General features: G+C 47.5%; 1 long non-coding RNA gene across 8 annotated transcripts; it reads right to left on the bottom strand.

Moving 5' to 3' along the window:
• Window positions 1–2: 2 nt before the first annotated feature.
• On the bottom strand, window positions 3–21,360 carry LOC148054394 (uncharacterized). Of its 8 annotated transcripts, none has more exons than XR_015707191.1 (9): window positions 18,973–21,360; window positions 17,900–18,067; window positions 16,285–16,363; window positions 14,978–15,253; window positions 13,743–13,913; window positions 13,279–13,404; window positions 12,174–12,553; window positions 9,353–10,579; window positions 3–3,685 (listed from the first exon to the last, which is right to left on the bottom strand). It is a non-coding gene; the product is annotated as an uncharacterized LOC148054394 (long non-coding RNA). The 8 variants fall into 8 exon arrangements; XR_015707193.1 differs by lacking the exon at window positions 12,174–12,553 and having other exon boundaries at window positions 6–3,685; window positions 18,973–19,652; window positions 19,848–21,359; XR_015707196.1 differs by lacking the exon at window positions 12,174–12,553 and having other exon boundaries at window positions 6–3,685; window positions 18,973–19,616; window positions 19,848–21,358.
• Between the last annotated feature and the right edge of the window lie 13 nt (window positions 21,361–21,373).

The following is a 21,373-nucleotide window of genomic DNA, read 5'->3' as shown; positions in this document are numbered from 1 at the left end:
AGAACTTTGAATGTAATTATATCTAACACAATTGGGGATATTGCCCAGATGAAATTTACAGCAACTATTCAGAGCTAGGAAATTTCAATGACACTGGCAACTCTTTATGCCTACTAGAAAATGAAATGTTCTTCACTCAGGCAGCGGCACAGACTGCATTTTTTATCTGACAGCTGTATGCCAGCAACTCGCCCAGGCCAAGCGTGCTTCCCACAGAGGTGCAGTGTTTCCCAAAAGCACTCAAGAAAATTTGGGAGCAGGCTTTTGCCACAGCCAGATCTTTATTGTTCTGTACATGCAGCACTGGATCTTCTTTCTGATAGAGCTGATTCTTCCCCTCCCCCCAAACTGCTTACATTACAATTAACAAAAGTTTCTTAAGAAATTAACACCCGTAGTTCCTGGAACGAAACGAGGGCGAGGTGTTTCAGCAAGGAAAGCGGCTATCAGCACAATCCCGAAGTGATGAATGCAGCATCTCAGAGGCACACCGACTGCTCGATCGTTCCCAGTAATTCCCAAACGCCAAAGCCAGAAGGAACTCTGAACACTTATTAGTGAAAATACAGGACACGTATTTACACGAGCATCCTTATACAAGATTTGACTCATATTTTTCTCTCACTTGTGTAAATCCTTGCTGAAATCTTAGTTTCTGCATCTGTAAACCAGGGCTGATGACACTCACTTTGATTTCTTTGGATGCTAATTGTTTTGAATGCCAAATTTTTTTTCTTGGGAGAGCAGTGTATGTAAGTGACCTGGAGAAGTGGTGACTCTTAAGAACCTTTTAGATCTGCAGCAGTAATCTTACTGAGCTCATACAGAAACGGTAGAAATGCACCTGCCTTGTCGAACGTGTCCCATTTCTTTATTCCCAGTCCTTTCTGGAAAATCCAGCATCGGCATCACTGGAATCCCCACGCTCAAAGGCAGGGCAGCGACAGCACCAGTGTGAAGATGTGCGGAGATCTGTATTGCCTACCTAGAACTCTCGTCTCTCCCTGGACCTCTTAGGCATATTTCTCAGTCTTCACAATACAACTTGCTATTTGCAAATACAAAGTGACAGCGGAAAGCAGCAGCTCTTCATTGTTCACAACACATTATCCTGGACTTTGATGCCCACCGTGTTTACCTGGCAGGGTGGCCAGAGACAGCAGCCAGCCTGAAGTAAAGGCAAAGAGATCACCTGCAATGTCTGCAGGATCATGAGAACATCTGAGAAAATAAAATAGCTCCAGAATTTGGCGAAGTTCTCGACTGCCACGATCAGGTGAGCCAGGCTTGGTGCTTCAAGAAAACAAACGTAAGGGAGAGAGGGGGCAGCTGAGCACCAGAAGCGTGCCTGCGTTACCCAGAGCTGCACTGCGTGCCCCGTACCGTACAGATACTACACACAGCCCGCTCCTCTCCGGCAGACCGAAAGGCACTGCTGTGCTCCAAACAAGGTCAGATATTGCCCAGTTAGGCACCTCCGTCTTAGCAGTGACGTGACAGAAAGGCATTTATATCATTCATTGGAACAGCCAGGTACATTAAATGGGAGACAGTTTAACGGGTTTAGCAGATCTCAGATCTGCAGTTAGTAGACCACGTAAACACACGCTTAGCTCGAAGGAAGGATGGAGTCCTACTGGAAGCAGTGGCTTATTAGAGCCTCTGGGACCAGCTCACATGCTGAGCTCAGGGCTCGGCTCCCGCTAGATAGTCGCTGCCCCACCTACAGAAGAAAATTCTCTCGCAGGTAAAAAACCAAGTGACTCTCTGTCGTACATCTTCTTATACTACTAAGTATCTACTACCAACCCCTGTAACAAAGAAAACGTTATATAAACCTACACTCCAATCCACTGGTGACAAGCTAATAAGAATGATGAAACTTTGCTGGCTTCCTTTAAAAAGGAAGAAAACTTATAAACTACTATTAAAGCCTAATATTTGAAATGACTGGGTCTTCTTTCACAGCAATATTCACTGAAAATTATAAGTTAAGTTATATAAAGCAAGTTATATAAGAGTAAGTATATATATACGTAAGTTATATAAAAGGGAGAGAGGCTAACAGAAAAATTAAATATCAGAAAATATAAGGATGCTTTCCTTATGCAATCTCAGTTGCACGCACAAAGTAGCCAAAGATCTCGTATGTCTTCAGAGCCTCGGTGAGGTTGATATTATTTTTCTAGAAACCCAGGACAATGGAACAGGGGAACCCAGGCACAAAAATACTGTAACGTCAGAAATCCCTCTGGAAGCTGATGGGAGAAGTGGATTGAGCTGTGGGAGCCTATAACATTTTCACCACCAGGTCACAGGTACAGAGCGTTTGTTCACAACGTCACTTAACAATCATTAATACTTTGTGGTTAAGCCATGTATCTACAGGAAATGTTTTCCAAACACTTTGTTATGCAAAGTTAATTAAACGGGAGTTCATCCAGAAATTCCACATGGCAGAGTCCTTTTTGAAAGAGGAGGAGCCAGTGGCAATAACAGAAGATTGAAGTTAATAGCCTGATTTCTCACCGCGTGCCTGCAGGTTGGAAAGGGCAGAGGATGCCAGGACAGCTGTGTGCTTCACCTCTAGAAAACCAGGCAACACATCCCTGCTAGCAGCTCTTCTGCTGAGCGGAAGGGGCAGCGCTGGAAGACTTAATCTGATCTGTTGTGTTAAAAAGAATTTCTCTACTGAAAAGCCCCCAAAAAACAAAACAAGAAGGAAAAGCAGTTCAGAACTCAAGAAGGGTCAGAAATGGGATAAGATAGAAGTAGAAATGCAGAGGACTTATTAAAAAGATGTCATCACCTCTTTCATGTGTTTTGTCTTGTCAGCTGTAAACATCCACAGTTGCTCCATTGGCACTGGCACAGAAGATGGGAGGAGGCTGAGCTCGTAGCACCAGCGGCAGCCCGCGCGCTGGGTAGCTGGGTAGCTGGCTCCAGCCCTCCTCAGCAGGCACAGGGCGAGTGCTGCTGAGGTGAGCTCAGTTTAATAGGTTGCTACTTACAGGCTTAGACTGATTTACAGGTGTTTGCCCTGAAATATGACCATCCATGTCATCACTGCTAATCCTCTCCCATCTCTGAAATCCTCCCACTTCGACAGATAGCTATTTTTGGAGGAGAAAACCACATATATACCAAAAAGCAACAGTGCTCTCTCAATCTCCTCCCACGGGAAAGGCAGCCTGACTATCACATACCCGACAAGTTCTCTGGTACAGCACAACACCAAACCCTCGGTTGCCTCTGTCACGGCGGGTGTCAGCCATCTGCATGTGACAGTAATAACAGGGATGTCACAGGCAGAGCGCACACAGACCTCGCATCCTCCTCCCTTGCAGCCTGGTAGAAAACCTCCTGTTGGCAACGCGAAGCCTGGGAAGCAGAGAAGGGCTGCGTCCTGGGGAGCAGTCTTTTCCAGCTTTCTCTGCTGAAGACTCTCTTCCGCTTGCTCTCTCAGGCTCGTGGCCTCTTTTCGGCAACGGAGTTTCCATCCAGCTCGCAACCCAGTTTTGGATCCTGATGCGCCGCTGGAGACCCAGCCTGACAGATCCAGTGGCCGGAGCACCGTGACACTCTGTACCGGCTGAATCAGTTTCTATGCCCTGCACATACTGCTCCAGCAACGTGGTAATGATTTGCAGACATACATCAGAACAAGGTTCGCAGCATAGGTAATCTAAACAAAAAAAATATCTTGGGATTGAAAGTAAATTTACAGAAGAAGATAACCTTTTTTTACTTAAGTAATATCTCATATAGGTACTGACTGCATTGCATTCTTCTGTCTCTTAGCTTAGCTTAGAGACTGCTGAGTACAGCTTCTAGAAATCTACCACTCACAGCAAAATACGGCTTCTAGGAGCTCAAGGCCATGCCAAGTCTCACATACTGAGCATAAGACCCGGTATTCTGGCTGCTCTGCTTTGCTCCCTACCCACAGAACCTGCATTTTAGCTATTTTAAAGCACAGCATCCCTCTCTCTCTGTCGCTTCGGGATTTTCACGTGGCAGATACGTTGGTTTGGCAGGTCACGGTGAGCTTCATAGCTTTGCCAGGTACCTGGGCACACTGTGGGAAAGCTGTCTTATCCATGAACCACAACCAGGAGAACTGCAGCTAGAAGGAAAAGCCTAGTGTTGGGGGGCCTTTCCCATCATGTGGCGCAACACATCTGCCTGGCGGGAGGCACATAAACCTATCGCAGAGCCCGAACAAGGACTCCGAGCATCAGGATCTCGGTCAACTCAGTGTATTCCACAACTTAGAGAATGCATAGGCACAGGTCTCCCATTTTTTAACCCGGAAAAAAGTCCAAAAAGCTTCTAGAAATTTTCACAGACTTTCCAAGCAGCCAAGCAAAAACCAAACACGAAGCCAAATGACACAAGTTAGAGACAGAGATAAAACTGGATGAAAGTCCACAGGGACTGTGAGTTTCATATCCAAAATAGCAGAGAAAATTCATCTCTGCGCTGCTGTAAATAAGTCACATTGGAGCTCACAACACTGCAGGAACAATCCCGTCCAGGACTGCCCACTTCTTTTCAGTGCTACAGCACCAACACCGCCAGTAAAAGCTGACGGTGACTCCAAGGGCTGACGGTGCAGGGATCCCATTCCCTGCAGCACGGAGTAGAAGGGACTCCTCACACGCTTCAGGTTTCATCTCCCCCTCTCCTATTCTTGGCCTTAACTGAACAACAATATTTTGAGGTGCCTGGGTACATGCCTACACGCTGCAGACTGCCCTCCAGTTTCTCTGGATGCCACCACTCTGCAAAAGTCTTCCTTGGGGCCGACAGTTGCGTATGTGCATTTTTACCCTGTTCAGTTTTCCCAATGGCTTCCTCATTCTACCCCCTCCTGACTCCTGACACATCCCGCTTCTGTTGTCCCCCTGCTACGTGAGCAGCTCTCTGTCTATTCTTGCTTCTTTTTGCTCTAGCTCTGCACAGCAGTTATTTGTTAGTTACTCAGAATCCTAATAATTTAGGTCAAAAAGCCCAGTGAATCTGATGTGGTTTGTTTCACATAAAAAGAGTGAAATTGAAAACCACTTTATTCTTCTCAACTGAAATGCTGCATCCCTATTAATTCAGGTGTATAAATAACACTCTCTAATGCTGCATCAAGGGCTCTGCTGTGTGATTAAACCTGCCTCCCTGACCTGTAATTAGAAACTTTGCCTCTGAAAGGCAGTTTGCAGAGAGAAAAGGAGAAAGAGAGAGAGAAGGAACCAGCTCTCAGACCCAACAATTTTGTTCTTAATAAATTATTCAGAGTTTTTGAAAGTTGAGCTGGATTTCCATCTGCTAGCATTAAAGACCCAAAGGGAAGAAGAACTGAAGGATGCTCACAGCAGAACACAACAGTACAGAGCGTGGGGCTGGAAACGAAGCCAGCCGAGAAGTTCACTGTATCCTCTGCCTGTCCCTGTTCGGGGGACCCTTTGCACCCCGGACTGCCGACAGGTCTTGGAGCGACGCGGAGGGACCCTCCACCAGAGTCGCACCGAGCGAGGGAGTGACGCGTTTGGGGTATTACATTAGAAGAAACCCCCCAAATTCAGGGAATGCTTTACGGATGTCGGCAGAATCAGACAATGAACGTGCAAAACAGATGGTGACGGACATGAGTACAGAAACAATATAGAGACCGGGCTGCATGGGCCCACACAAGTAATATATAACCTTTTCAAGACAAGTAACTTAAAGATGAATTCATTAATGATTAAACTGGTCTTTCGCCCCAGGGCCAATTAGACAGTACTGACCATTGTACTACTAATGATGGCAGTCGCTAATGATGAGTTGCAACCCCAAGGGTACACCTGATGTTGTAAGGTGAACTTCTCGCTTGGAAGTCCGGAGAGAGTAAATATGTTTTTCTCCTGGAGTCATAGTAAGAAAAAATACTATTCCTTCAGCCAAACGTAGATTCATTTTAACAAAAAAACAAATAAAACATTTCAGCTCCTGCAATGGATGTCAGTAATCTTCCCTCTTCCCATACACGGGGGCTAGAACAAGCTTTAGAGCACCGGATAACATGAGAACTGGCCCCAGGATGAGAGGTCTCTGGCCTTGGGTATTTGGCAGCTGTTTCCAGAGTTCTGCTTGATTTCAGATCAGAGAGATTTTGCGATGAATTCCTCCTCTGGTTACACCTATAATCTTTGTGTTGAGGGTGTGACTGACATCATAGTTTCAGTCTTTTATGTTTTCAGGCTCAAGTTTGCAAGGCCTGACACCGGGGAGGGGGAAATCAAGAGTCTGATAATTTTCTGCATAATTATCTTTTTCTATGAATTTCACAAGGTTGATCCAGGGTTTCAGGGGAGCCTTATGAATTGAGTCATCAGGTTTAAGGGGACCTACATGAGAGAAGAAAAACCTAGCATTTACATCTCAAGGACCCTTTGGTCAAAATACCAGCCCTCACGGAATTCTCCAATGCTTTGTGTCTTCTACTGTGCTTTAGACATCCACAATTTTAACTCAAAGAAGAGGTTAAATCTACCAACATATTAAATTTTCGCTGGTGGAAGTGCCTTCATCCCAGGCTGCCTAAGTTTGTAAATGTATGAGCTGCAGCGCCATGGAGACCACAACCCTGGTACGAGGGTACAGGACTGCACGAAACAAAAGAGTCCTTCAAATTCAGTAACAACAACTTTAAGTAATCTTTTGTGTTTGTAACGTGGTAGAGTCCAAGTTTATCACAGAGCTGCCAGAACGTAAATCTGATATAAACTACTTTGGATTAGATAGCGCAGCAGAAAGAGCTTTACTGGGGTATTGTGACAAGTTTTATGAACTTCTTAAAGAAACAAAACTTGGAAATACTAGCAGTGTTGTTAAGATATTGCTTTGTGGGCTTGAACACTCAGCGCTAAGAAAGAAAGAGGAAAAAAGGTAACAACTTCAGAAAACAGAACAGTACTTGAAACTTATATTAAGGCATATTTGGTTTTCCATCAGAATTTTAAGTCAGTGGTAGTTAAAGCTGAGTCCTATGAATCCAGCATGCTCTGCCTTCCTCAAAGGCAACCACGGGCTATCCTCTCTCCGTTTTCACAAATCCTCAGAGTGAGCCTGGCATCACTTCACTACTCTTTCCTCTGAGGGTCTTTCTCGTCTTGTAACATTGGTATGCAAGTACCTAAGCAAAAAGAGGTAAAAAGAGCTAGGAACTTGCCATACCCCACCTTCCAGAGACTACCTGCCTCGGCACGGTACTGTCACGGGCAGCCCCTGAGGTGCACCACCTCCCCACCAGCACGGAGCGGAGCACCCAGGCCGGCAGTTTCAGCCGCTCCGCAGGGACCAAGTTCACAGTTAGCTGCTTGTGTGGCTCTGCTCGGAGATCTGTCCAGCCCTGGGCTCCACTCTAGCCCGCCTGAGTTACTAACCAGTTTCTCTGGTTTTCAGCAAGTCGGACATCAGCCAGAATCAGCCCACAGGGTTTGAAACAACCTGTCCCATTTGCTGCCTTGGCCCCCCTCGCTCTCAGCAGCTCTGTCAGCATAGCTGCTCAGCGTGAGATGGCTGGCCCGCCCTCTATTTCTCATTTCTTGAGGGCAGTTCACCACCTACAGCCGTTCCTTTGAAGATTTTGCTCTCATACAGGGATTTACTCCATAAGCCGCGCTCCCCCCCTGCACAAATGCCTCATATGCCACCTTTCCAAGCCTATCAGCTCCCCCTCCAATGCCTGGGGCATGTGTGTGCCCCCAAGCAGGCTGCCTACCTACGGTTGCTGTGATTCCAACATTTTCCTCTTCAGGAATCCCTCGTTCTCTCCTACAATAGCATTTTAATGCCCCATCTACCTCCTCTCCCTGAGTAAATGGGTCCTCTCAGTGTCACTATCAGGGTTTTATGCACATCCACACTACTGCTGTAGTGGGGTACCCTTAACCCCCTCACATCGGGCTTGCTCTGTGTCCCCCTTCCTTTTCCCTTCTAACTTTGGATCTCCATTCTCCTCCAGTTCTGCAGAGGTTGCATACAAGCCCTGTATTTATCTGGTGACAGATCTTTCAGTGTGCTCACACGATAACTTTTCTAGAGTGATAGACAGAGATGAGATAAACTTATTGGCACGCGAGAGCTATCACCCAGTTGCTTCATCTACAAACGCAGCAGTATCTAAATTACTGCTGCTCCCCTATTTTTCCCTTTTTTATTTCCTAGTATTTTCACAAATCTCTCTCTCTCTCCCAGTAATAATAGGAAGTCTCTGAAATTTTTGCAATTGATCAGATGGAGCATTTAGAAGTTGTACCGTTCCATGAAGTCAGAGAGGAACGATGTCCAGATGAGCGTGCAGCCTCACAAGTTTAGCCTTAAACATTATGAAAATCAAAGGGAACCTTTTGTCATTCCAGCCCTGAACTGAATGAACCACAGTAGGATAACCCGCAGTTGGTCTTGGGAAAAAGAGGGATGTCACCAAGAAAACCTGACATAAACCCAAGTGACTTCCAAATCTCAAAATAAAAGGAAAGGTGGATCCAATGGCTTGCATTATTCCCAACCGCCAGACTGGAATATGGTACTACACTGAAAAAAATGACTTTTGGGGGAAAAAAAAAAAGGAGGAATTGTTCTGCATCTGTTAAACTCCAGTGACTCCGAAGAACACCTGCCCCGTTCCTCAGTACAAATATTTTTCTAGCTTTCAGAATGCAGAGAGGGTTCTGAAAATCGAGCTGGGTTTCCGTGCATCAACGGAGTCAGAAGGTGCCATTTCTACATAGCGGCTTTGCAAATATGATTAAAGCCTGAAGCACAATGCTGTGCTCCGTGGGACATATCTGACCCACACGCTGCCTTTTCAACTCTCTGCTTTTTCTAAATCATGTACATTATGAGTGAATAGAAAGAAAACGTGTAAACAAGAACAGAAAAGGTTGTTGCAAGTTCATTAATTCTGATCACTTAATAAGCTGTAAATTGAAGTGCATGAATTCCATTCTCTTGAACACCAGGATAAATTTGAAGAATCTCTATTGACTTAATTTACACTGATATGCATTAGAATAGTTTCTGACACATTCAGAATCAAAATAATTATTACAGCAACATTCAAGACCAGAAGGCATGTAGTTGCCATTTAGATAACTAAATAAGGGCCAGATTTACAAAAGTAGAGAATTCAATTCACCACATTAAAAAAAAAACAAACCAAAATCTTAACACTTTTTTTAAAGGTGGTGCAGAGGCACGGCCGCAGGGCCCAGGCAATTTAGGGCTGCAGGCCTTAAGAAGCAGGGTGGTACTTTGCACCTAACTAACGAGAACACAGCGCTGTGCAAAGCGTGACTGCTGTCCTCCGTACCTGCTTCCGACAGAAGAAAGAGATGAACTGTAGGCAAGGAGGCAGAACTAGCTGAATAACTTTGTCAAGCCAATATTCAGAGTGGTACTGATACATTTCAGAGCTGCTTTGCTTACAGGTCCCCTCGGAGGTCGTGAGGAATCCAGGAGGATATCTTTCCATGCAAAGATAAGCATTGTTTTGGAATTCTTTACTTTGTGGTTAGGATGCTGTCCATAAAATCTTACACTAGCTTTCTTGGAAGACAAAACACTTGGCCCTTTCCAGGGACCAAAAAGAATCCCTAACATCTTCAGGAACGCTAAGTTTCTGATACAATGACAGAGAAAGACATCAAGGTGGGAGAAGGAACCGCAGAAGTCTCAGAGAAAAAAAAAAAAAAAAATCACTGGAGCTGCTCAGTTGCAGTGCCACGAAGTTGCCTCTGTCTTCTGCTGCTGCTGGGTTGTCTGCAAGGAAGTCCCAAGAAAGCAGATCTGAAGTGATGCCCTTGAAACACGCGGCTATGACTGTCCGAAAATGATCCAGCGAAATGTCTAGAGAGCTCCTCCTGCCGGCTCTTTCCTTAGCGGTCCGAGCTCTTGCCAATAGAGCCGGTTTTCGGTTTGGCTTTTCAGAAGTTGGAAGCGAAGGGAGGCAAAGCTAACGCCACATCTTCCTTATCTGTCGTAGCAATAAACCAGCACGATCCCACAGTGTCTCCCGTATCACTGCCTGGTTACTCTCTGATGTCTCAGACAGGCGGAGATGCAGTGTCTAGAGGGCTGTGGCCAACGCCGGGAGCAGGGCAGCGCAGCAGCCGCAGGGGAGCCTGGGGAGCACCAGGAGCAAAGGCTGGCAGGGACAGGACCGCAGCGTAAAGGGGCACAGTGCCACACGGGCCAAGACAGAAGAGCGGAGCAGGTCTGGTGACAGTAACCACGTTTAGCCAGGAGCCCGACAACTGTCAGACAAGCCCACAGGGATGAGCCGGGTCTGAGGCCGAGCCAGAAAGTCAAGTCAGCAAGTCAGGGTCAGCACGGTCCGCGGCCAGGCACAGACACCCCTACAGCCTACCCCAGACTAGGACCGAGGACAAGGGCAGCTCTGTGCCGCAGCTCCCACGGGAAGCGGGGAGGCCCCAGCAGGCTTCTCTCAGCTCTTTGGCACACAGCACTCTTCACAGCGCTCTGATCCCAGGTTGCGCTCCACCATATCAGGGCAGACCTTGGACACAGGCAGCCAAACCTGTAGGACAGGGGGAAGAGGTTGCAGAGTCAGCCGGTGCACCCAGGGCCCTGACAACACACTGCCCAGCACAGTCAGCGAAGAACATAAAAATTATTTGACGTGCTGACAAAAGAACCTGGGTACAAACATGCCATGGGGGTTGGCAGTGTGAAAGATTGACAATCCGTACTTCAGCTGTTTCAGGGTCTGGTCAGGAATGACCTTTGCAGGACCCTGTATGTGTACTTTTATTTTGCCAGTCTGTTGGGAAACACTTCTTTTGAAGCCAGAGTAAATTTAAAACTGCCACTGGGATGTAATGACAAAGCCCCTCCAAGTTTTTCACCTATAACTTAAAACAGAGAAAAACAAATGTAAACTAATCCTGGCTTCCCATAAAAAATCCATCCACACCACATACTCCTCTGTGACATTTCAACTGCCCAGTTCTGTGGTCAAGCTATGTCCCAAAAGAAGAAAGCAGGCAAGACACACTGGCATCCCATTTCCTACCTCCTCACTGGCGACGCGCGCCAGAAGCCCGCACTGGCAGATCTCGCAGGTATGTCCGCCAGTCCAAACTCCCAACCCTGCCTGCACCGGGAGGTAAAACACCCCGAGGCGACACAGCTCAAGTGGCAGGTAAGAACTATCTTCAAAAAAGGAGCTTGTCAAATCAACAAGGGGAAGACTAACCCTTTGGAAAAGGGTGACCGTGATTATCTTATTGAGTTACAACAGGCAAAATCAGAGACAGACACAGAGGGGAAGGGAAACGATGCGAGGTGAGCATCCCAATAGTGTTCCCAGCTGGATGACACTGATATGTTGCTTAGATAGAGCTAGCCTGCCCTGCAAAGGCTGCGTGGCTACAGCAGAGAGCAATGGTCTACTGGAAAAAGAACATCTTTTATCAGTATCGATAAACATCTCCAGATGATGTAAGCTACTTTGGAAAAGAGTCGCATTTACAAGAGGAACGCGTAATTTTGCTGAGGTGGCCAGGGATATATTTTGTCTCCTTCTGTATAGAGTGCTGAGTGTATACAGGACTGTTACTAAATGTGGTTCCTCTGCCAAGCAATTGTATTCCCGTACTTTGTATTTCCAGTGTGAAAACTCTAATGAAACATTTTAAACCAAAGCCGTTTCCTTGGAGCTGCCTGTGACCTTCTTTTCCTCCTCTCTCAGCCGAATCTCCCTGCCAGGATGAATTCAGACCTAATGTCTGCTCCTCCCACCAGGCTTTTGGATATGTGACAATATCCCAGTCACTGGGAGCTGTGCCTGCTGGTGTCCATTGTCTTGCGTCCAGTTTGGGAGAGGGCTTTTAAGGAAAAGCCCGGAATGAAATTTATGAAGAGTCCAATGATTTACAGGAATGGCCAACCATGTAGCTACTTTCTGCACACATCTATCAGCAACCTGTGAGTCCTTGGCAATTAACTCACAAGGCTCCAGCATGGGAATAGTTCGAGGCTCAAGAACAGGCTTTTGAAAGTTAAAAAAAAAAGTCTGAAATGAGGCACCAATCTCAAAATACTATGACCCCATGCATCAGCTAGGGCTGTGGTAGGATACGGGGGGGAGCGCAGGGGGAATGCCTACCAACCTGCCCTGCAGAGCCTGTTCTGTTCCCTCGCTGCGTCCTGGCAGGCACAAAAAGGGGACGCACACCGACCAGAGGGGAGCTGCTGGCTGCGCGCTGTGGAACGCATTTGTTCCAGCAGTTCAGCGACGGGCACAGCGTGGACGTGCAGCCTGATCACGGCCACTGCCGAGTACAACCAAGCAACTACATCACGACACCGAGGCCCCAGCGCAGTGAAAGGAGATAATGCAGGGTCCAAGAAAGCCGCTCCTCGTCATGGAGATGCTGAGTAGGGTGCATTGCCCAGGTGGGACAGGGGATACAGACCGTCAGCCAGGTACAGCAACGTGCTGCTGATGCAAGGCCCTGGATAAGCCAACGATGGTGCTCACAGTATGGTACTGTACCAACAGAAGGAAGGCAAGTTATATGCCTTATTTGCAACCAGTCATAATCTGTGGGGACATTATATGGCCGTACCCCCATAGTGCCATCCCTGTCTCGCTTCCTATGGTGTCATCTATACTGCTTGCCCCGCGTAGTTTAGGTACATGAACAAATACACACCTTGGTAGAAAGTAAAACCACTTTCTCTGTTAACATCTCCTGTAATCACACTGCAAATAGGGTGCAAAAACCTTTGCAGATATCTACCCAATTCCCACGTTAAATCAGTACGTTACTTGACAAATGCTTTCATTTAAAGCCCAGCTACCTGCTAGGAATTCACAACGAGGCTTGAGCCCTTTGTCTACAAACTCTTAACTTTTCTCCGTCTGCCCCCTGTCCCCCCTTCCATCAGTGTTCTGCAATTTGCCAGCCTCCTTTATGTCTCAGTTATGTCGGCACAATGCGGGGCAGGCAGACCCATGTGCCCACAAACAGCAAAGCTCCTCCAGCTCACAATAACTCAGCAGGCTTCTGTGATTTTCAGAGACTGTGTTACTGTGTGCCCATGTCTGCTGTCAAATTACTGCCTGGACACAGGCTCCACGGCTAACCTCAGCCTTATCCCAAACATGAAATTGTCCCCGAGCCCTCAGAAATATTCATCTTCTCTTGCAGCTCTTCTTACAAAGTGGTGTAAACCTGGCTGACGCTTCTAGGAAATAAAGAACACGCTTACCCCTCCGAAGACATATGATGATTTTACGTCCTCTTTCTGCAGCCTACTGAGAGTGGCTGTGCTCCCTATCATGCCTTTAAAACACATCAAAACAGATTCGAAGGGTGGACAGTCCTCCTGAGGTTTCTACAGGAAAATGGAGATAAACGCCATAAAAAAACAATCCTTCACACATAGCAGGGGTTGAAAAATAAAATCTAAACCTCAGTTCCTTTTTCTCTTTAGTGCAAGTTCTGGCAGTCCCAGGACTGTTCGAACTTCTAGCTGCTTGTCATGGCTGTAACATCACAGCAGTGAGGAAAAACCCTGAGCACAGTTACTCCAACCTTAGCTGCCTTCCCCTGGAAACCCTGACCCTGCCCTACTCTACCTGAGGCTGTGAAAAGACAATAATAATAGGAAGCTGTTCCTACAGCTCCTACAAGGGAAACACTTATTTCCATGTCCTGCCTTATTTTAAATACCTGTACACAGGAAAGACGGCACGCACGGATCACACACAAAGCTGTAGCTGAGGCAAGATTTTCTCAAGTCAGATGTTACTGACTGCAATTGCTGTTGCCTGTTTCAACCTTCTCCTCGAGGTGTCTCCACCTCCCATTGCAATGTCACAGCAAAAGAAGTTCCCCGGTGGTCTGCAAAGAAGCAAAAGAGCAAATGGCCAGACAGAACGGACATTGTTTATATAACAAAATTAATTCTAAATCAACAATTCGGAAAAGTAACATTGTTGCGTAAAAAGTAGACAAAAATAGTTGTTGCATTGACAGATGGTGCTACTAACAGCAACATTTTGCATATATAAAGCACTCTGTCCCCCAAATCCTCAAAATGTTTTAGAAAAAAGAACACACCACTATTCTTCAGTGTTTTAGAGAAAAAGTGAGGCATAAGGCATTCATAGGGCTTTGTCAAAGTAACTGACAGTTCACCACCAGAACGAAGAATAGAACCCAGGCTTTTTAATCCCTGTTACTCAGTTACGTGCGTTATTTTAAAGCAGCCCTTGGATTTACTCATTTTAGTGTAGGTTGGGTAAAAAGGGAGCACTAAAGCAGAAACAAACATGTGTTCTACATCTCAAAACAAGATTTTCCTTGTGGAATGGCAATAAGGATACCCTGCAGCCTTAGGTTTGCTATGCAGCCATAAAGCCTTCAGCCTCTTGACTGTGCCGGTAGCCAGGATCACCACCAATCCATATTCTATGCCCAGCCCCTGCTGCGGGAGGCAAAGATAACAAAGGCTGTGACAGAACTCCATCAGGGAAGTCCTTTTGGGCCCCATTTCCATCAGCTCATAAAAGGAACAGCCTGGACCCACATGCTGGGCTCTGCTAAGGCTGCTCCGGGCTGCAGCTCTTCATTTGCAAAAGAAATGACCCATTCATTTCTCTCTGACCTCTGCAGACACTTCAGACTGCTGACCTCCTCTGCCGACGGCCCCCACCGCTCCCGCGAGCTTCCTCAAACAGGTGCTCCCCGACTACAACCTCTGCCTTCCCAGGCAAGCTGAACTAACGCAGCCTCGACAGTCCCGTACCAGGGCTGCCAGGGGGCTGTTTGCGCACAGGCAGGGGAAGGTTCGGCCCTCAGAGCAATTGTTTCCTATCCAGAAAAGCAGAGGCCATAGGAAAAGGAGGTGCAGATGAGAGGAGGCAATTTTAACTGAGTCAACTGAAGTTAAAAAATATACTTGCTTGTGCGTGCGTGTGCACTTAACGCAGATCTCTTCCCTGCAACTACTGACCGCTGCACGTTGCAGCTGCACTTCGTATTAGCGTGTGGTTGCACAAGCAAGGCCTGTGGATCCTGCAGAGAACCGCGTGGCTTGCGACTGGGGCGTTCCCGTCTCCGCAGCAGGTTTCCAGATTCAGTTTTGTGTTGATAGATGAAAGGTGACAACGCTACTTCAGCAGGGGAATCCACAGGTGACAATGCTACTTCAGCAGGGGAATCCAGGTGCTTGCACCATGCTCCAGGAAAAAGACACATCTCCTCAGACATGCTCGTCACCCACGCTTACCTTGGCGTTCGCAGCCTTAGTACCAAGAGTTTCACCACCCATATTGACTTTTGTTCTTAACAGCCCCATTCTAGAGAGAAGATTAGGCTGTTTCACAGCTGGGACAGGGTAATGAGTCTCTTGTCAAAGGTCACAAAGGCATTTGGTGGCTGAACTGGGAATTCAGTGCTGGTTTTAAGTCCAAGTTCAGAGCCCTGCTCACTGGACTGATCTCTACACAATAACGTTTTTCTACTTGGCAGAGAGATGGGAGCTTTCAGGTACGTCTGGAAGAACACTGAGGTCCTCAGATGGAGTCACAGATATATGCAGCACAGACTAACATGATTTTTCAATAAAAGCAGCATAAAAATAAAGCAAACTAGGTCAGTTCTTCCACTGGTCTCCAAAGAACACCCAATTATCAGAATGAACATAACCATCTGTAATAAGTAAGCCGGTTTGGAAGCTGAACTGTTTGTTACAAGCGCCACATAGACACCAGCTCTCGCTACTGGCAGAAGCAGCCTGTGAATCAGAGCCCCACGTCTGATGCAAGAGAAACTTGGGCGTCTCAAGCTGCTTTCCCCAGCAGAGAACAACCCTATTAGTTTGAGAAAGTCCCCTGCCTGCTTTCTCTCTGAGTAATTAAGAGTGAAATCCTCCTCTCTGTGACCCCAATGCTCCCAGCCTAGCCTGATTTACACATGAAAGGAACCCTCTGAGGGGCTTTCTCCCTTTCACATTCACAACCAGGCAGGACCTATAAATAAAACCTTTCTGAAAACAGGAGCTTTCAAAAAGGTCTGTGTATGTGCGCAAATGTATACGAGAGAAAGGGAATGGATGTGCGCACTTGAGAATGCGTGTGTGTTTGCATGCATATGTGAAGAGCGGCTGAGAAGAACGTGCATTCATACACCAGCCCGCATGCAAACAAGTGTACTCGGAAAAGCGTCTACATGGAGGCGTGAGCGTGCACAGGTAGTCGGGAGCACTTACGGGAGCGAGGGAGCATGTCCAGGCGGATTTCCAGCGAGCATGGTTCCAGGGGACGTTCACCCAAGTCAGCTGAGTCACCCTAGAGTTACACGTGAAAAAAATGAGAGCAGATTTAGACCCAGTTGTGCATATGAGAGTATGCTTGGGATGCACTTTCCCTCTAGAAAGCAGTAAAGTACTTGCAGAACAAAACGCGAGTGTTGTACGTTGCTTTGGATATAACGTGGGAGGTAACAGGATCAGGTGTCGGGGCATGTGTTCCTACGGCTTTGACAGAGGGTGAGATTTTTAAAAGGCTGCATCTTCTCAGCAGCCTGGGACAGAGAAGGGTGTTGCATTTTCCAGGGCTGTCATTGCTCAAAAGTGATTTTTACAGTTTGTTGGAACACAAAACCCCTCAACGTTTGTAAAGTAAACAGTGGGACTGATGCCACGAAGGTCAGAAAATCAAAAGGACTACGACTGCCTTTACAGTAGCTTATGGACACAGAAACGCCCAGATAGGAATCTGTGCTCGCCCCGTTCACCCGCCTGTCCATGCAGCCAGGATATTTCCCCCTCCATGAGGCCCAAGGAGGACCCTACGCAGTCTCCAGGAAGCTGGCGGTTAGTGTGACCCTGCCCTAACACAAAACAGGTGACAGAGAGCCCCGAGCCAAGCCAGGACAGACCGCAGGGCTCCGTAATGCAGGTACTGGTCTGTGAGTCTTTGCCTCCGTAAGAGAAGGCTTTTTAAGACCTGGCTACAACGTGATAATTTGAGAACTGCAAACTATTTGACTCCACTACTCCTGACCAGCTGAATCGTTTGCTTACTGGAACCGCATCCCTGCTCTAAGCCTATGCCAGCAGCCGGGCTATCCGTGTGCTAGCATCGCCGGAGCTGCGCCACTGCTTGGTGGGAGACTCCAGGGCGCGAGGCGGGGAGCCGGGAGGGCTGCTGCACCCTGCACCCTCCCGACTTCACCGCTGCTGATCGCAGCTCTTGGATCTCTCCCCCACCCAATTCTTATACAAACATTTAAAACCAGCAGGCAGGGAAAGGCACAAAGCGGGAGACATAAGGAGCGCAAAGCCTCACAGACGCGCACAAAGCACAAAATGCCTCTTCTGCCAGTTCAAAAACTCTTCCCAGCCACTTGCGCTAGGCAGGAGGTGCATGAGCAGGGATGCAGCGCTCCCCTCCTACTGAGCTCGCAGCTAAAGCCCTCCCCCAGTTCCCAGGGTCTTCAAATGAAGATTTGCATAGTACTTCCAGATCATTCCCGAGAGAAGGGACAATGGCTCTCTCACCGCCCTCTTCCCCCCTCCCTCCTTCACTTAGGAAGCCGATAAAGCCCTGGTGGAAAGGGGAACAAAGGATTTACAGATGGCAGAATATCGATTTCTGCAGTTGCAGGACTGCAGGGAGAAGATGAAGAACCCCCCAGAAACTCTGTGAAGTTTGAGACACAGGCGCTGTCTCTGCAGCACGAACCCCGCGTTCGTTAAGAGAGTATCTGAGGGAGGAAACCTTGCTATGGGAGAGGGACGAGCAGGTCCCTGAAAACTTGAAAATACAGAGAGATGAGATTACAGCCTGAAGCCCCAGCGAGCACGTTTGTTGTTCCCAAACCTCCTAAACGGAAAGGCGCTTCCAGTGAAAGCAGTTTGCCACCAGGCGGGCCAGTCCGGCATTGCTCCGAGAGCCTTCGGCCCCAGCTGACGGCTTTTATAAACTGCATCTCATCAGCGATTCATGCTGTTCTCCGTGTCCTCTTCTCCCCTCCATCCACCCCAGCAGCTAGGAAAAATAAGAAAAAGAAAAGTGAAGGATGAGTCTTTGGAAAGCGGCCTTTGATTCTGAATTAGTGGAACCTCCCTGCCTCAGAACTCACCAACTTTAGGGCCATTACCTGAAAGCCAAAGTTTCCTGCCTCCACAAGCCTTTCTGTCCTTAGCACATATAAACCCAAGCTTTATTTTGTGCTACAAATATTCTTTTTCAGCTTAGCGAGTCCACTCCCCTCCGCTGAACACCAGCTCGCCGCAATCGTTCACATTTTGCTAAGCTGAACAGCGATACGATCCAAAGGGTCCAAATCGGATGGTGCACGTCCCTGCTGCGTACCCACCAGGAGACGTTTGCTGGGGAGCCGAGTCAGGCTACAGGCGTTCTGCCCTGCCTCCCACCCCCCGAAAACAGCTTTCTCAAAGCGACTGCCTACCAGCACTTTATTTTTCCCCTTTTCCTTTTGCAGAGCTAACTTCGTAGCATTTCTGCACTCAGGAGGCTCCCAGGATGCCGGATCTTTTGGAAAAATGTTGAAACTTCCTCAAAACATTGGATTTAGGACCGGATTTTGAAAGGTGATAAGCTATTTTCTAAATCAAGCTATAGGCTTTGGAAAAACTCAGGTTAAGTCCCTTCTGCAAGGCAACAGTGCACACCAGTGAGCGCAAGAGGGGTTCCCACGCCACAGGTCAATAATCCAGAGCTACCGGGCCAGCGGCAGAGCCGGCTGTTCCTTCACCGCTATCTTCCCCACACCTTTGTAAAAAATACGTGCTGTCAGGATGAGCGTGATCATCCCAGTGACAATAACGATGACGTACTGCGCAGTTAAACGTTTCATACAACTGTATCAAAACATTCTTCACAATACTTTTTAAAATGTCTAGGTTCCTCCAAATACCTGTCTGTCTTACCTCAGTGAGAAGAAATTTTTCACATGGAATCTTTTGTGCCTTCTAGCAGTCGCTCCCAATTTACACCACGTTTAAAGAGGAGGTGAATCGGACCCGTGAGACTCCCGACACACTAATGTGGAGCTGCATCGCAGCTGCTGGGATGACGCCGCCTAAGGAAGCCCCACTTTAAAGCAGAGTAACTCAGGCTGTAGTGCAACTGCCACCGTGCTCAGGTTCAGGGCAGACCTGAACCCCGTTTTCAGTTGCTCTCCACGAGCCCCTTGGAGCTCCGTGGGTGGAAGAAGCGCTCGCAAGGAGCTTCTTTTAACCTGGGGCAGCTGTGCTGAGAGTTGCCGCTACTACGTACTGCGCCCTGCGAGCATTTTCTTCTCTGAACAGCGTTTTCAAGACTGTCAGAAGAGTGAAGGTGCCAGGGAGAACGAGGGAGAAGCACACCTCGGCTGCTCTCACCTCCTGCTGAACGCTTGCACGTTGTCTTCTGAGGCTACTGCAGCAAAACAAGCTCTTTTTATTTCAGAGAGCACCACTTGATGCTTCTTTCCTCATCCTAGACAGAAGTTTGCTTCTTGTTTTGCTGATCCTTTTTTGTTTTCTCTCCTTTGTAAACATTCGTGTCTGTTGCTTACTTTTTGTTCTTTTTGCTACAAACAAGGGTAGTTTTGTTTACATAGCTCCTACTATAAAAACAACACCGTAATTTGCTTTAGGATACAGAACTTAGTCTTGGTTTCATCACTTAAATAATATACAAAATAATTCTTGCATCTCCTGTTGCCAAGAAAAGTCACATGCAAATCCCTTTTTTAAGTCTGATATGACATATCTCATAAGCCTGAATCCAAAGGATGCAGGTGGAGAAAGGCAAAATCTACCTCCAACGTGGACAAGAACTTCATGACATAACGTTCCCAGCCTCATTCAGCGTGCACACGGTGACGCACACGGTGAGCTGCAGTGGTTTCAGGTCTGTCCTGTACAAAGTGCATCAGGTCGAGGAGGACAGAAGAACACAACGCCAGCAGGGAATAACTTCTCCTTTCAGTATGGAAGCAAGACTGTTCTTAAAATGATTTATTAAATGAAATAATATGAAAGCAAATTACTGGAAGAGGTAACTGTGATTTAAAAATGAAGATAGTAACAAACCAAAGTACTTATTAACAGTTTACACTGCAAAGATACAGTAAACATAAACAACTGAGCAATGTTTTTCTGCCAAGGTATATTTCACAACAGCCTTCCAAGATCCCGGCCACCTTACCATTCCTACATGCTACTCAGTAAATTTGACACCACAAGCCCTGCTCCAAGTGGAAAAGGGAAAAGGAACCACACTCCCCAGCAGCAAACACAGCTCCCCGCCACCTCACAACCCTGCTGTAACAGCAACTCAGCCGCGCCACGCGCCTTGGTCTTGCCAACAGAAAAGCGATCGGTTTTGTGGGCCCAAGGCGAAATGCGAGCCTGTGCCACCCCCAGAGCGGCACCATGTAACAGCATAACCCCAAGGCAGCAGAGCCGGCTATACAAACAGAGCTCTTGCACTTCCCTTCAGCTCCTCTTCGTTTTTCACAGATGCTGACTTCATCTGGCAGAACCTCTTCCTTCTCCTTCCACAAATACACCTTGTTAGGAAGAAAATACAACCCCTTCACCATCATTCGCTCACAGACCAGACCTTACCACCGCCCCTTCCCGAAAGCCCCGTTGCTCTGCTTTCCCGCTCCATCCGCCTTGCCCACTGCAGCAGCCCTCGTCTTACCGCGGGGTTTTAAGTGTCTGAAAGCGTGCTCTCCATCTACACGGCTTCTACCAAAGGTCAAACAGCCAACCATCAGGCTGCAATAAAGAATTATAATAAAACAGGATCTAGACGCTTGCAAATTAATTACGATTTTTCTTTTTTCCCTGGAGATCTTATGTTTATTCAAGTGATGTTACTATTTCAGGAGAATCATCCCAGGAATCCACTAAATTAAGAACGTATCAGTGGTTACGGAAGCGCATTTCCTTAATGACAAACATCTTTCTACTGTTATGATTGAAACAGTTTTCATATCCCAACGATAGGACTGGTCCCTCATGTGAAAAAGTCACTTTAACAGATATAACAAACACAATCCCTTCTCTGTTGTTGCATAAAAGGAACTTAAACACAGCTGCGCAATTGCTTCACCGCCAGGAAATTCCAGGTAGGACGCCAGGGCTGCCTCCACTGAACACACGGGCTGTGGGACTCGCTCACAGACACCCACCCCGGCAGCCCTCCCTCCTCAGCCTCCCCTGGCCGCAACGCCACAGAGCGGCGTGTTTCCTTCTGCTCCCAGAGCTGCGTGGTCACAGGTCCCGTCCCGTCCCGTCAGCACAGCCCCCCCACCCCGAGGAGCCCATCGGCCCC

The sequence above is a fragment of the Nipponia nippon genome, unplaced genomic scaffold (assembly GCF_047370975.1).
Source record: "Nipponia nippon isolate SJK-2023a ecotype South Korea unplaced genomic scaffold, ASM4737097v1 scaffold_30, whole genome shotgun sequence".
Taxonomy (NCBI): domain Eukaryota; kingdom Metazoa; phylum Chordata; class Aves; order Pelecaniformes; family Threskiornithidae; genus Nipponia; species Nipponia nippon.
Note: the sequence above shows the minus strand (reverse complement) of the source record. Positions and strands in the feature narration are given on the sequence as shown.